A 12,744-nucleotide genomic window follows, 5' to 3' on the forward strand; every position below is an offset into this window, starting at 1 on the left:
TTTTTAGTATAGTTTGTTGCTTATAATGGTTTCCAGCGCACAAGGAGAGCATGCCATTTATACAAAATAGCAACGACATGTATACAGTATTCTTGAAATAAAATGCAGAAAAGGCTATCTGTTGATTAATCCTTTTTATTGCGAGTAGCCTCGATAAAGCAAGTAAGGAAACCCTGTTAAAGGCATTATTAATTTATTTTTTTTTATCGTACATCATAAATACAATTTAAAATATAATTCAGAATTTGTATTTTTGAATGTTTTAGGAAATATATGTCGAAATTAATCTAAAATATCTTTTTGCATTTTCAACATATATATATATATATATCCAAAAAATGAAAAGAAATATCACAGTGTCCGGTAATTTGTATGTGGTCAATAAATGCTCTGATTCACGTTGTGGAACCTGCCAGTATATTAAAGAGGGAAGTACTTTTACACTCGGAAATAAAGAATTTACTATCAATGCAGATATGACCTGTGCATCTAAAAACGTTATTTATTGTATAACATGCACTGGATGCGGACAATTATACATAGGAGAAACGGGGACCACACTACGCACTCGTATACGCATACATAGACAACATATCAACCAACCCGAGTACAGAAAAATAAAACTCAGTGAACATCTTGCTGTTTGTGGACAGGGACAATTCTCAGTTTATCCCTTTTATAAACTCAAAACAGAAAATCTTTTAGAAAGACGGGAAAAAGAAAAACATTTCATCAAGATTTTTAAACCGTCCTTAAATAGTTTAATATAGACTGTTTCATGACTTTATTATTTATTGCGCTATTAATGAACAAAGTAATTTTACTTAGACTCTATAATTGTTTCCTCTATAAGCATTGTGACGTCATTGCATTGTTGTTGACGTTATCATCAGGTAGCGTTATAACGTCACATGTTTGAATTGTTTTGAATTGTAAAACGTCTGAAGAAGTATAATGAAAGCGCTTACGTTTTACTAACATTGTTGCCTTGTTATTTTTAATTTTCATTTAAGAAATAAGGTATCATTTTTAAACATCTATCGGGATATAAATACGGGTTGGTCACGAGATCAAATTCCATAAAGCCCGAAGGGCTTTATGGTAAATTTGATCTCGTACCAACCCGTATTTATATCCGATAGATGTTTAAAAATGATACATTATTACTTATATTTACATTTATGACTTATTCATATTTTATATTTTCCTGATTATAATCTCTAACGCGTGAAATGTTTTACTTTTCAAACTCAACGGCACGTATTTGTTCCATTGTTTGAGCGTCGACCCTTTATGACGTCACTTTGAAATTACGTCGAACGTTTATGACGCGAGGAACCTGTGTTTATACGGATATAGATACGCGTTGCTTTCAATAGTGTTATATAAGGGAAAACATTTGCAAATGTAATATATATATATATATATATATATATATATATATATATATATATATATATATATATATATATATATATATATATATATATATATATATATATATCCAAAAAATGAAAAGAAATATCACAGTGTCCGGTAATTAATATGAAAATTAAAAATTACAAGGCAACAATGTTAGTAAAACGTAAGCGCTTTCATTATACATGTTTGAATTGTTTTGAATTGTAAAACGTCTGAAGAAGTATAATGAAAGCGCTTACGTTTTACTAACATTGTTGCCTTGTTATTTTTAATTTTCATATATATATATATATATATATATATATATATATATATATATATATATATATATACAAGGAACCGAACTATGCAACCAAAGTTTCTAAATGTAACATCTCTGAACTTGACCTTGGTTAATTGAGAGGAAGGCCAAAGAGCTGACCGCAAAATGAAGCATTCGGTTGAAGTCAAACAATATGTGCTTAATCAAAAAAGGAAGTAAAGAATATTAATGGGTCAAAAAGTATACATTGGTTCATATCACTTTCAATGCACTCTGTTGATTTTTCTCAATATTGTCGTAAACAAAGTACCGTATTGATTCATAAAATTAATTATTTCTTTGTTGCAGATGCTTTTAATTGATTCTAGTCAGCAAGGAAGTTTAAAGAGGACAAAAGGACCGACATTTGATGAAAAATAGCAAGGTTTGATTGGTCAAACCTGCTGGGTATTGTGTCCAGACAAATAATATCAGTCAAATAAAATTTCTGTTGCTAAATGAAATACCAGAGGGATAATTTAAAGGCCGTGTTTGGTTTTATTGTCGGGTAATATTGTAAACGAAATGGGCTTGTGGTTTTGATGAATTTAAAAGGGGAGGAAATGATGCATGTCTATTCTGATGACGTAAGCTGCTGCTTAACCGCTTTTAAAATAATATAAGTGCACGCAGACGACTATTATTAAGAATGCTGACATGAAAAGTTTATTTAAAAGGTACATTGACTGAATAGTGTTGTGACTCTTCTCTGTACCGATTCATTAATGTCAGAGATAATGATGACATAGAGGCAAATAGAAGGTTGACAACACTTAGTACGAAAATAACTAGTCATCTCCGAAGTAGTTCCAGGAATATCTAGATATTACAACAGAAGGTACAGAATAACACGTCATTCCAGATATAGTGTCAGGATTATCTACATATAACAACAGTAGGTACAAAATAACAGATGATTCCAGAAATAGTACGAGAAATATCTAGATATAACAGCAGTGGGTACAAAAATAATAAGTCATTCCAGAAATAGTGCCAGGAATATCTAGGTATTACAACAGTATGTAAAAATAACAAGTTAATCCAGAAATAGTACGAGAAATATCTAGATATAGCAAAAGTAGGAACAAAATAACAAGTTATTCCAGAAATTGCAGAAGTTTCTCATTGACAATATCTATGTAGTTTTTGGAAATCAGGTCCTCCAGCAATCTGTTGGAATTCCTTTGGGTACCAATTGCGCTCTGTTATTAGCAGACTTTTTTTTATATTCATATGAAGCGGAAATTATTCAAAAACTAATACATGAAGAGAAGAAGACACTTGTTGTGGCCCTCAACTCGACATTTAGATATATCGACAACATATTATCAATTAACAATAGTTAGTTCCATTCACATGTCGACTCGTTATACATGTATCCCAGTGAACTTGAAATAAAAGATACCGCAAAGTCTGACACATCTGTTTCTGTTTCATATTTGGACATTTTACTAGAAAAGGACGTTAACGGTAACCTAACAACAAAACTTTATGATAATCGTGATGACTTCAACTTTTCTATCGTCACCTTCCCTTACTTATGTAGTAATATACTCATATACCCTATGGGGTTTATATCTCCCATCTGATTCTATACGCAAGAGCATGTTCCACCTACGAACAATTGACAAACAAGTCTCATTTAAAGTCATCAGTTCTCAAGTTCTATGGTCGATACAATGGCCTTGTCAGCAAATACAATCTATCAATAAGTCGAATGCTGACTGACCTTTTCCATACTTATTGTTAGGTTATATTTAAAAACTGAATTGTCTGCGGATTTTTCCGTTTGTCCGATCAAGACAATGAGCACACGGTCACACGGTGAGTGTGACCGGTCGACATGGGATGCTTACTCCTCCATGGCACCTAATCCCACCTTGGATGTTTTTAGAAGTCCGTGTTTGCTCTGCTCCGGTTTTGTATTGTTTCAATTGACTTTTGAACTTGATTACTGTTCGTTATCTCCAATTTTCATGTACCATTTTAAATTCGCTTTTGTATCGTAATTAATAAAGAAATCATTTGTATGGTTAAGTCTTTAAAAGAAATGAAAACGTAAAAATCAGTACTTATCATACAAAGAGAGAAATTTGATTTAAAATTAGGATTTCATAACTGATAGAAGATGAATAAAATTGATAATCAGAATAATGTTCAATATTGGAAGAAATTGGTGCAATGGCGGGATTGATTGATCGATTGATTGTATGTTGTTTAACGTCCCTCTCGAGAATTTTTCACTCATATGGAGACGCCATCACTTGCCGGTGGAGAGCTGCAAATTTTGTCCTATACTCGGCACTTACGGCCATTGAGCAGTGAGGGATGTTTTCGTGCCAGCACCTACTGCGACACGGGGCCTCGGTTTATACGGTCTCATCCGAAGGACCGGTCTCCACGTCCCACAGTGGGATTCGAACCCGCGACGTAAGGATCAACTTCTTACTTCGCGACTCTAGAGCTGACGCTCTTACCACGGGCGACTGCAACGGTGGGAAGTGTATGCTCATATTGTGTCTGAAAACACTTCCTTGCTGAGTAAAATCATATTTTTAATCAGACTAAAAAAAAAAGTTTTCAAATAATTTTGATGCTTTAAATTTTTGTAAATTCCAAATATAGGATTATTTTTGAAAAACCTTCCTAGGGATCTTCAAACAGGAATAAATATATTAGGAATGGGATGTGTAATTTGATGTCATTACGAAATTTCTTTAAAGTTTTTTGCATTATGTATTTTTAAGAATTCAAAGAAAAATGCATCCGTAAATTAATATTGGCATTCACAAATGTCACTTGATTTATCCCCATAAAAAAACTTTCTGAAGATCGAAGTACTAGTGTACTTAAAATTTCTTGCATGATTTAGAATCTGCCTGTTGACAATGGATAATATAATATTTATTCTCTATTTTTCTAGTTTGTAATTTTGGAAAGTTTATTAATAAACCCATTTTTTATATTATTGCTTTAAGACCCGGGATAGCTTTCCATAGGTCAAATGTTAACCAGCATGTTAAGAAATGAGATTTTAAGACCCATAGATATGATCTAAAAGCATGGCAATAGTTCTGTTCTTTCCCTATTATATATTATGTTTAACAGAAATAACAATCATAAAATCTTGCAAAGAAAAAAAAACATGCGAAGACAAGCAGTCTTAAAACTAAAAATCTATGCGTTATTGATTGATTTGTGTTAGTATTAATTATCAATATTGAAAAGAATTGACAAGCACGATTCATCTTAATTCAGACCTTTTTATCCATTTAATTCTGAATCACCTATGGAAAATTCGAGGATGGGCAACATGTGTAGAATGTTTTTCTGTTCTCGGTAGAAGCTAATAATATGTCTTAGAGATTCGTTTATGTTGACAATTGGTATTCTTTTTGTTATAATTTTTGAATGCTTACTGGAGAAGCTAAAATAAAATTGTTTCGTTTACTTGTAGTGGTTGAGCAAATTGCTCCTTGGACCAAATTTTGACATCACTTGCGATATATCTGCTTTGCTCTCATAACGTAATATTAACCGACATCAGGATGAATGCTGTACAAAAAAAAAAAACAATCGATATACAATCTGCAGAGAATTTGACACACTTTAAAGTTACCTGATAGAGTTACTTATTATAGTTAAATACTTAATGGAACAAAGTTATAATGCTGACTAGGATGGGAAATCAGATATATTCTTTCGTAAATTATAAATGCAGTCATGCTAAAACTTGCGAGAATTTTTGTGCGACCTCACCTTGCATCTGGGTTTTTCACAAAAAAATATGAAAGATAGAAAATCCCGCCCAACAAAAGTGACAAATGTATTCAAAACAGAGAAGTAATATAATTAACATAACATACAGTTGTGAGAGTGACTTGTCACTCCCACATTATCATCTGCATTTCTTCGTATCTGCATCTCACATCAGATTCAAATCATCAACATCAGGTATCATCAATAAATATCCGTAAGCATTCCGCCTTTGGTAACATGAAACAAACTTGTTCTTTCCGGTTTCATTAATTATCCTAATTAATTTTCATTTTTTGTAGAGGTCAAGGTTTTTTAATGAAATGTTCTGACAACTTAAGGCATAAATTTTGTTGAGAAGAGTAGAGGTGATTTCCCTAGTGTAAAGGTGTACGTAAACACATAGGCACGATAAGGTACCAGGATTGCCACTCTCAATATATATTATATGCTATTTTAAGATCATTAAGCTCTACTATTTCTACAGATATAGATAATAAGTAGAGTAAATGTTTATGTAATTATTCCGTTCCCGGCGGTACACCTTTTAAATGAGTGTATATATGGAAAACTTTCTGATCAATGCACTTGACGTATATTTATGTGTAATTATTTTATGGAAAGCTCAAAAAATAAAAATGAAAGGAGTAAGCGTAAAATTCTTGTTTTATCCTCGGAAACTTTGTAAAAGGGGAAAAATGATTAATTTATTTCTTTTTATAAGATTTTTGACAACTTTGGATGCCCAGAATTCTCTCTCTCTCTCTCTCTATAAACTTTAAATCTACCTATAAAATAGGGCATATTGAACGAAAATTGATGATGTATCTCAAATTTTACAAAATTATCACTTTGCTTCTAAAATATAATGTTTTGTGATTTTTTCCAGTAGGTAATTTTATACTCCATAATTTGTTTACTAATGTATTGTAATAGCATGATTAAGAAAAACATTTGTAAATTTATGACAAAAATTAATGACTTAACCTTCTCAAAATGAACTTTGTAAGCACCTACCTCATTTTTCACCTGTATTTTATGTTATGTTGTGTTTTACATGTACCATGGTAGTCAGCAAATAAAATAAAATTAACTGACATGTCATATTTTTATGTAGCAAAGCCAATGCATTAATGAACGAACAATAGATTCCTGGCTGAGTGGCCTATTGCCCTAAAAAAGTTTGTAAGTGGGACATTTCTATTCAACAATGTACATTGTACTCTCAAGCTTCCATACAGAGTGTATTAAAATAATGTAAAACCATCTAAATCATTCCTGATAAACTTCTTTTGATTTTCAGTGATGGCTATAGACAAGATGATTCATTAACTACCAAGAGAACGGTTCGAAGGGTTACAATTCCACAACACATACACGTATAATGGGCATTTTATTTTTAATTTTTTGACAAGCGATTTGACAAATATAAATTAATATTAAACAGATTTTTTTTTAATTTCTTTAAAATTAAAATTTCGATATTTAGACAATAAAGGATTTTAAATCCATGAAAAGGGCAGTGACTAATTTTGCAACATTGTCTCTTATTCCAATATCTCAAAGTCTGAATGAAAAACTTTCAAAAAGAATATTTTGATCTATTTGCAGGTTACAATTCCCACATAAGTTAAACCCACACACTCTGATCTGAAGGTCTGATATGGACAGAAGAGTTCCTTCACTCGATATTCTCAAAGTTTAAACATAAAAATGTGGAATTCATATTTCTATTGATTTTTCATCAATAAGTGGCCATGACTTAAAAAATATCATAAATTTTACAAAATGAACATGCAATTTTATGATATACATCACAGTATCAAATATCAATCATATATCACAAAGTTTCGTCCATAGACAGTCTGAAACAGTATTTTTAATCCATTTCATGTCAGAAAGATTTATTATCCTACAAAATTCCTCTAAACTCGAAATTGATCAGCAACTCTACTATACCCAGTAGTGAGCCTATTTCTGTATTATTTTCTTTCACTAATTAACAATTTTCAATTACTAATATGTACATTACTAATTTACACATTGTGTTGGCAACTGGAAATTGTTAATTACTTATAATTAGTTTATTCAGGATATAACTTTGGGCAATACAACCCATCAGTTTACAAAAATAACATATAATAACATATATTACAAAATTTAAGACTCTCAGTGAGCCTAAATTGGGGGGTGAAACCCCTGGTCAAGTGTTCCTCAGTCCCACAGTTCCACTCATTTATAATATACAATAATATATATTGAACAAATTAAGTACAATACAATAAGCAGCACAATACATAATTCAAAGTTATAATACAATATATAGCAATGATGTTTTAATGTGCAGACATCTGAAAATATAAATTACTTATTTACTGTCCGTTCTGTATTATAGGACAGTTAACTAATGGAAGACGCTACATCTCAATCCAAAAAAAAAAAAAAAAAAAAAAAAAAAAAAAAAAAAAAAAAACTAGAACAACAACAACAACACCAAAAAGCATCAGAGAAAGCCTTATTTAGTTCTACAGAATTCTGTTCAATTTTAGTAGTCAGAGCTTTAATTACAATATATTATCAATGTGACTCATGGTGACAATTTATTTAAAAAAAAGGACATTATATGACTATGCTATATTTATAACTATGCTATTTTTATGACTTTGCTATGTTTATGACTATGCTATGTTTATGACTATGCTATGTTAAGTGCTATCAAGATGTATTATTATTCCCTTCATAATACTTAATGTGCAGCACAACCTCTTATTCCAAAATTTACTAGTAAATCTAGATTAAACTGTTACTAAATTTTATTATATTTACTTAATCTGCAAATATGTGGGTTAAGAAGGAAAATATTTATATGATACGGAACAGGCAATTGTACTAAATTATCATTCATAAAGCATATGAATTCCACGGTTGTGTCTTTCACTAATTTACAATTTTCAATTGTCAATAAGTACATGACTAAGTCATTTAAAAAAAAAAACGATTTTTTTTTAAATAAAACAAACAAGAAATATTGTACGTCTGACTATCCCATCATAAAACAATCCAAGCAAACAAAACCAAGACAAAGAACAAGGGAAAACACAACAAAACCAAAACAAACAACCATGGAGAAACAAAACAAAATCAGAACAAAAGAAAACAGAATCAATCAAGGACATGGCTTACTCGACTGAGTTAAAACACTGGGATGCTTCGGCATTCTTGCACCGGTTTATTCCCTGAACGTCTACTCACTATCACACTCAATTAAGAGGCCCTCTAAGGGGTCCAGGTAGATTTTACCTGTGTTACCTTGATTTAACAAAGTTGTCAAAATAAAATAATTTAATATTTACTGATAAAATTGTGTCCTGAAGCACAGATTTATTGATTAAATACTTGCTATAATTGAAGGCCCTGAACAAATATTTTTTCATATACATGTAATAAATATTTTTATTTAAAATACGTTCAAAATTCGAAAAAGATACATAACTGCACAAGACATGTAAATTAACAGAGAACATGTTTATGAATTATTTTTAAACATTACTTTTTTAACCTAACACTTGGCACTTGAAGCATTACTTACATCACATCTTAAGCTTTGTTTAATCTACATGTATATCAAATATGGGGAACTTTTTTTCACATTGCATTTGCAGGCCCATAGAACGAGGGGGGGGGGCATTTTTCTGAGTATAGACTTTTCCTGTAGTATATATTTTTTTCCTCTAGATTTAATATGTAAATTTTCATTAGATACTGCCCCTTTACTTTCTGTTGCTGTAAGGTCGAGCGCTGGCGAATTCCAACACTTGAAAAAAATCTACAAACAGTTAGAGTCCACCCCTCCCCATATACAAACACACAAAATAGGATTTTTAAGGTTTTTAAAATTATTATTTTAATTTTGCTTGTCATATTTCTTTGGGAGGTCGACCCTTCCCCCACTGTTTAAACCATAGTTACCTCTTTGTTTGGAAGCAATATCTAAAGTTAGCACCGTTTTGTTTACATCAAATTCAGACAAGTACATGTAGTATTGTTTTTGAAAGAGGAAGGGGGCAGAAATTTTTTTGACAACTTACTTTTAAAAATATTGTCCAAAACCCAATTATCTTTTTTTTTGAGGGGGGGGGGGGGTAAAATTCAAAATAAAGTTTTTTTTTTCTTTCAAAAAATCGTATCTTACGCTTCTTGATAAATTTGTACCAAAAATAATTTATAATTTATAAAATAATTAATTGAGATTTGAGTTTCATGATGCAAAAGACTTTGAAATTATTCATTGTTATAATATTTTAAAATTTATGCTCTGAAACAGTGATTAAAACTAAATTAAATTAAAAAGTATCTAAAGCAAAATTCATTTAACTCTTAATAAGATATATTGAATTTGAAAAGAAAAATGATATATGATCGATAGATTTTTCCTGTTTTAGAAAGAATGCTACTTACATTTATGAAATTTTATTTAAACGATCTTTAAGACATTCTCTGAAATATGGCTTAAGTATGGAAAGATTGATATTAACTCTAATTAATTTTTATGATTTTTTTTTTGCGGGGGGGGGGGTAATGAAAAGATTGTTTTAATTGCAAATAAGATCCTTTAGTGTTTAAAGTTTACCGTAAATAAATGCACAATATAAATATCTAATAAAACATGTCAAGAAAAATCAGAAAAGCTTATTTTATTTTTGCTAATAAATTATTTATGGAAACAAAACATTTTTTTTTTAAAGCAATGGATAAAATCTTCAAGATTTTTACATTTCCTCTAAAAAAAATAATTGATAAATTTTATCAATCTTTCCATGCTGAAACCATTTTTTCAGAACAGATGCCTTAAAGATCCCCAAATTAACGTTGCTGTAGAATTCCTCCTTCAATAAATACAGGTATAGTTAGTTCATAAATGATTTAAACTCTACCTGTACCCCTTAGAGGGCCCCTTAATTGAGTGTGATAATTAGATGTTGGTTTAGTCCAGTAGACGTTCGGGGAACACACCCTTGCACCGCGGTCAGGATTTGAAGTGAAACTCAGTACTATTATGACACGGAAAGATTGTTTGCATATTCTGGTGTATTTAGCAAAGGAGGGCTCTTTTCCATTGTTTTAATATTAAAGACTGTTTAAATGTACGAAACTATAAAAATGGTATGCATTTGTTCCCTCTAAGCTTTTAAAATCAAGTAAGTGCTATAAGCTCTATGAAGGAAATACGTATATCTGTACTGTACTTTTTGTTTTAAAAGAACTTGACCACTAAGATATGCTTTGAGCCATAAACTGTTAGATACATGTATATCGTACATTGTTGTGTGTTTATATTCATATATTTGTTTTGGTTTATGTTTTTATTAAGCTATATTTTAGCTAACAACGAAATTTTGATCATTGCAATAGTTGTTATTATTAGATTAAAATAAAATAAATATTTTTTAAAAAGTTTTAAATGATTTTTTTTTCAATATTTTAAAAAGCGCAACAGCTATAGAAATGAAATGAAAACGGTAACTCGACACTAAAGTGTTATTATAACAAGCAATAAAAGGTTGTTTTTTCACTCTGTGTTTTTTTTTCACCATTTAAACGCTTCAACTACAAGTATGTAAACAGGGCATGTTACAGACACCTTTAATTTGAAAATATCTGAACACAAAAGTGCTTTATCATTTGAAACAAATGGCTTTGTGTTAATTGTGCTTTCTAGACTTGAAATATGTCCAGAACAGATGTCGGTGCCATTCCTGAAGGATAGATTTTATCATGTCGCTGTAGTTAAGGAAGTTAAACAAGATTTAAAATAATAACTTTCATTGGTTGTCCTCAGCAGCCACTAAATAACCGATTCAAACTCAGATAGTATCATACAATATCTCAACATCCTTGGGCTTTTAACTATAGTGTTGGAAAATTTGTAATCAAAACAAAAGTATATTTATTATGTTGGCAATACAAAACGTGTTTATCGTTGTTAATGATTTTCATGCAACAACAAACATTATATTTAATCCAAAATTACATTATACTATTTTTTTTAAATACTAATCCAAGATTTTCACTAAACTATTGTTTCTGTGACACTAGTTTACATGCATTTAGGGTCCGTGAAGTTGGCTAAGGAATCATTTTTTAATGAGGTTTGCTTTGACTGACTGTACATTACTAACTTACAGATATGCACGGGTGACGAAATTGGACAGATAAAAAACTAACATTCATGATACATAGGTATGGCAACTAAATATAATCAGATAACATACATGTATAGTCCGACAATGATAAACCATGTAAATGTATGATTGATTTCTCTTGGACTAAATTAAAAATGGAAGATTGGTCTTAAAAATCTGGTCAAAAATCTAATATGGCCACTGTATATAATCGTAACTTTAGTCCAAACGATAACAGAATTATGTGTTGTTCACGGGCACTTGTTTCTGTAATAAATGTTCACCCCCATAGTATAATGATATATTTTTTTTAATTTCAGAGACAAATGCCTGTGTATATTGCAGAAATTTTATTCAGTTTAAAATCTCATGTCTACTTCAAGAACAAGTATATATAATATAATAATAAATATAAATATACAAGTAAATAAACGAATAATGAATAAATAAATGAGTTAATTAATTATTTAATTTAATAATTAATTAAGTCATACAATATATCTGTTTATATCAAGGACTTTTTTTTGGTCTGTACTTACCCTAAAGCTTCCCCTCTTAAAGTTTCTCTGTTCCTATTTTAACTTCATAAAAAAATCAAGCGATGTAAAATATTTAGTTTACATCCGTTTTCAACATCCCGGTCTCAAAAATAAAACTGATTTTTATCATTTGATTCGAGTGCAATTCTAAACGGATTTTCTCTTTATAAAGTCGCAGCTTTTTCAGGTTAATTTCAGTGGGAAAAGATATTTTGGTTAGTTAATATACGGAAGTAATTATTTTGGTGAGTTGATATAAGGTAGTAATTATTTTATTGTCTATTTACCTGATTTTTTGGTGGTTTTTGTCAGTATGTAACTCTACATTGTTGTATTTTGATTTAGTAGACTTTGGTATCAAAATATAATGATGAATATTCTCATTCTTAATTCCGCCTAATCTGATAAAAGGATGATTGTACAAGGATTAATAACCCAAACTTTCTTTCAGAAATCAACAATAAGTCTAATAGATTTATGTTCGTATAGATAATTCGAATAATGTTTACCAGAGTAACTGTAGAAATTTTGTAAGATTTTGTAA

This window comes from Saccostrea echinata, unplaced genomic scaffold, assembly GCF_033153115.1.
Source record: "Saccostrea echinata isolate AGI-Se365-2 ecotype Australia unplaced genomic scaffold, CSIRO_AGI_Sech_v1 ptg000001l, whole genome shotgun sequence".
Taxonomy (NCBI): domain Eukaryota; kingdom Metazoa; phylum Mollusca; class Bivalvia; order Ostreida; family Ostreidae; genus Saccostrea; species Saccostrea echinata.